The sequence below is a fragment of the Bubalus kerabau genome, chromosome 18, assembly GCF_029407905.1.
Source record: "Bubalus kerabau isolate K-KA32 ecotype Philippines breed swamp buffalo chromosome 18, PCC_UOA_SB_1v2, whole genome shotgun sequence".
Taxonomy (NCBI): Eukaryota; Metazoa; Chordata; class Mammalia; order Artiodactyla; family Bovidae; genus Bubalus; species Bubalus kerabau.
Genome location: NC_073641.1, coordinates 669,317 through 674,102, shown reverse-complemented (window position 1 = coordinate 674,102; position 4,786 = coordinate 669,317). Strand labels below are relative to the sequence as shown.

Genomic DNA, 4,786 nt, shown 5'->3' with positions numbered 1-4,786 from the left:
AGCCTCCAGCACCCGGAATTCCCAGGTGGTCTCCCATCCAAGATAACTGAACAGGCCCGACCCTGCTTAGCTTCCGAGATCAGACGAGATCGGGCGCCTTCAGGCCGGTAGGGCCGGAGACGGGCGCGGTAGCCGCGGGGCGCCCTAAGAGCCTTGCGCTTCGCCTCCCTTTCGCTCTGACCTGCAGGTCGGGCCAACGGGCCGCCCCTCTCCTCGGGGGGCCGTGCTGTACTTGAGCCGCACGACCCGCGACCGCACTCCAGCCTGCTGACGCCGGCCCGGCCCCCGAACACCGCCAACACCAGACCAGCAACCGCCTGGCCGGGCCCGGGGGCCCGATGGGCTTCCAGGACCCCCCAGTGACCGGGAGGGCGTGCGTGCGTGCGCGCGGGGCCTGGGGGGTGGGCTGAGGGGTGCGGAGGTCTCGGCGCCCTCCCACCCCCGGCCACTCCAGACCCGGCCGCGCTGGCTGAGCGGGGCCTCCCCCCCCATCCCCTTCGCTGCTCAGGGCCGCGCGACCCCGGAGGTGTCGGTCTTCGGGGCCCGCCGCCTCCCGATCCCCGCGGCCCGGGGGCCTCTGAACCTCCTGCGGGCCTAGGCTCAGCGAATCTTGAGCGCCCAACTTGCCCGGCACCTGCCCGCTGCCCAAACCCACCGGGAGCCACGGAGGCGCGGTCGACCGGAGCGCCTCAGCCCCGCCCCTTTGCCCTACCGAGGCGCCCCCCTTGTCCCCACGCCGCCCGCCAAGCACCCGACCTTCCTGAGAGAGCAGACGAACCACAGGCAGGCACACAGACAGACAGACACACACACACACACACACACACACACACACACACACACACAAACACACGAGTGTGGTCTTTGGAAATACTTCTGTTCGTAGTTGCTGGGTTGAGCCCAACTCTTATAGGACCCATGGAGTGCGGCCCATCAGGCTCCTCTGTCCGTGGCATTTCCCAGGCGAGAATACTGGAGTGGGTTGCCATTACCTTCTCCAGGGGATCTTCCCGACCCAGGGATCAAACCCGAGTCTCCTGCGGGCGGATGCCTTGCCATCTGAACCAGCACATTGCGAATTCCCTAGGCAAAATACAAAGAAAAGAGCTCGTGTGCTACTAAGTGGAAAGATGATTGAAGAAACAGAAGGTGTCCTTTGTTGGTATCTTGGAATCTTTCTTTAGTTTTCGTTGATTTTTACTCTTAAGGCTACTTGAACAAGGCAAGAGAGAAACCCCAGAACTGAAAAGCAATTGACTTTTTTGAAAGAAACCTGTGCAGGTTAAGCACTCTTCGTTTTTGAGAGATGGTGAAACGCAAAATCTTGATTCAACACATATGACTTTGGTGAACTTTATTTCAAATCTCCATGATGAACCCCTAAGGCGTCCAGGAAGAAAGGAGTAGAGCGGGAGACAAAAAGAGCAACCTTTCCCCTTGGCGCCATCCCAACCAGCTGCTTAGTTCCTTCATCTCATGGACTACCATCTGGGCTTATCTGGTTTGTCTGATTCTTGTTTCGGGGCCCGTTTCTAGTCACAAGGCTGTCAAGAGTGGGGGGTGGGGTGGGGGGTGGGGGAAGCCCTTCTTTCCATTCCACATGAGACCCAGTGGACAATCCAGGCCCTGGCCACTGCATAGAGCGTGCAGCAACAATATCAACGGTGATGCTGGTTAACAACGCATATTCCTGGAATCCACTCCGTTGCCTACTGAGTGTGTGCGGTGGTGGTCTGGAACCTATACCTGGAAGCTTTCTTGATGATTGCAAATGACACCAAAGTCCGAGGACGATGGAAGATCTTCACGTTTCTGCAAGAGCCACACACCTCCAGAAGGAACCGCAAGACTTGCCTGACATGGTCAAGGTCTAAGTATTGGACTACACGTCGGAAGGTCTCCACCTTTGCTATGGAAGTCAAACGATCTTTCTTGGAAATGAAAATGGATCACACTGAACGTTCACATTCTTCTAGAGCATTTGAAAAGCCCTAAACTGTAGAAATCTGCTGTACGAGTTCCTTGAAAGCAAGAACCCATACTGATGGATATGTCTTAATGCCTTAGATTGTGCCTTGAATATAGCGTACACATGAACCCAGGAAAGGAAAGAATGGAATCGCCAAATATACAAAGAGATCAAAAGTGCCGAGCCAAGTGACACCTTGAGGCTTCCAAGAACTTTTCTGTCTTTCACACGCTAAGTAAATCCTGAGCACCTACGATGAGCTGGGAGGCATGTAATAAGTTTCTGGAACTAGAAGGCGGAGAGAAGCAGACACCGAGTTCCTGCTTTCACTGAGACGAATCTAATGATACATCACAGGCAGATCCTTTGAGAACTTGTCGAGGGGCCTCTACCCTCACCAAAACCTGGGTGTCAGGGAAGGCTTTTCAGAGTAACCATTGCGTTGAGGTCCATAGGTTGAACCTACGTAAACCAGGGTTGAGATGCAGGAAGAATTTCAGGCAGGGAAAACAGCATCCTGGAAGTCTAGGTGACCAGGGAAACTTAGGACGTTCAAGAAATGAAAATGCCCTATGGGATGGAAGCCAAAGAGTGCAGAGGGCATTCCAGGGAAAAGACATCCGAGAAGAACGTGAGGAGCAGGCATGAAGGGAATTGGTCGTATCTTCAATATGATGGGAAAATACAAGAGCCGTTGGAGCAGGATGGTGACAGAATTGCATCTGCATTTCCAAACGGTCATCTTGCTCCACGTCACTAATGATTGGAGAGACTCAACTCCGAACGCCAAGGAGGGACCACTTCGCCCGAGTCCGACTGGGCCTCATTGCAATGTCTGTCCATAGCAGATGCTGGAGAAGCTGTGGAGCAAAGGGAACTCTCCTCCACGCTGAGTAGGAATGGGAGTTGGTACAGCCGGGATGGAAAAGAGTATGGAGGTTCGCGAAGGAACTAAAAGTAGAAGTAGCCTATGGTTCAGCAGTCCCACTCCCAGGCATAGATCCACCCCCAGTCCAAGCCAACAAGCCAGATGCCCCGTTTGGGCACATCGATCTGTGCGCGCGCTCGCATGCGCATGCGCGATCGCCTGCGAGGCTGGGGGTGGGGCGGGGGCTGGGGCTCTGGCTGGAGTCGGTGCAAGCCCCGGGATTGCCTGAGGCAAGCCAAAGGAGCCCCAGAGGGAGACGGGACGGCCGGTCGTCTGGTTTCCTGAAAGCCGAAAGCGAAGGCGGAGGGGCTCGCGGGCCGCGGGGAGGCAACCCAGGTCTGCAGCGGGAGTCGGGGCCTCGGCCACCCACTCACTCCCCCCGCCCCGGGAGGGGCTGGGGCTGCGGGGGTGGCGGGGGGGCGAGGGGGGTGTGGGTCCAAGAATTGGGACGCGGGGCGGGGGCTAAAGGACCTCTTCTGGTAGGCAAAAAAGCCTCCAGCACCCGGAATTCCCAGGTGGTCTCCCATCCAAGATACTAAACAGGCCCGACCCTGCTTAGCTTCCGAGATCAGACGAGATCGGGCGCCTTCAGGCCGATAGGGCCGGAGACGGGCGCGGCCGCCGCGGGGCGCCCAAAGAGCCTTGTGCTTCGCCTCCCTTTCGCTCTGACCTGCAGGTCGGGCCAACGGGCCGCCCCTCTCCTCGGGGGGCCGTGCTGTACTTGAGCCGCACGACCCGCGACCGCACTCCAGCCTGCTGACGCCGGCCCGGCCCCCGAACACCGCCAACACCAGACCAGCAACCGCCTGGCCGGGCCCGGGGGCCCGATGGGCTTCCAGGACCCCCCAGTGACCGGGAGGGCGTGCGTGCGTGCGCGCGGGGCCTGGGGGGTGGGCTGAGGGGTGCGGAGGTCTCGGCGCCCTCCCACCCCCGGCCACTCCAGACCCGGCCGCGCTGGCTGAGCGGGGCCTCCCCCCCCATCCCCTTCGCTGCTCAGGGCCGCGCGACCCCGGAGGTGTCGGTCTTCGGGGCCCGCCGCCTCCCGATCCCCGCGGCCCGGGGGCCTCTGAACCTCCTGCGGGCCTAGGCGCAGCGAATCTTGAGCGCCCAACTTGCCCGGCACCTGCCCGCTGCCCAAACCCACCGGGAGCCACGGAGGCGCGGTCGACCGGAGCGCCTCAGCCCCGCCCCTTTGCCCTACCGAGGCGCCCCCCTTGTCCCCACGCCGCCCGCCAAGCACCCGACCTTCCTGAGAGAGCAGACGAACCACAGGCAGGCACACAGACAGACACACACACTCGCACTCACCCACGCCATGGAAGACAGCTGGCCTGAGCGAGCTCCTCAGCCAGAGCCATAGCACCTGGGAGAGGCCGGGGCCAGACCAAAGGCCCGGCGGACGGCTGTCGGGAGAGACAGAGGCAGAAATCCATGAAGCTTCCGAGACAGACTCCAAGATGGCGAGAGGGAGATACACACACACACACACACACACACACACACACACACACACACACGAGTGTGGTCTTTGGAAATTCTTCTCTTCGTAGTTGCTGGGTTGAGCCCAACTTTTATAGGCCCCATGGAGTGCGGCCCATCAGGCTCCTCTGTCCGTGGCATTTCCCAGGCGAGAATACTGGAGTGGGTTGCCATTTCCTCCTCCAGGGGATCTTCCCGACCCAGGGATCAAACCCGAGTCTCCTGCGGGCGGATGCCTTGCCATCTGAACCAGCACATTGCGAATTCCCTAGGCAAAATACAAAGAAAAGAGCTCGTGTGCTACTAAGTGGAAAGATGATTGAAGAAACAGAAGGTGTCCTTTGTTGGTATCTTGGAATCTTTCTTTAGTTTTCGTTGATTTTTACTCTTAAGGCTACTTGAACAAGGCA

The 4,786-nt window shown here is 59.0% G+C and overlaps 2 pseudogenes; both read right to left on the bottom strand.

Moving 5' to 3' along the window:
• On the bottom strand, positions 1 to 121 carry LOC129633445 (uncharacterized; annotated as a pseudogene).
• Positions 122 to 3,387: 3,266 nt separating this feature from the next.
• Positions 3,388 to 3,507, bottom strand: LOC129633397 (uncharacterized; annotated as a pseudogene).
• Between the last annotated feature and the right edge of the window lie 1,279 nt (positions 3,508 to 4,786).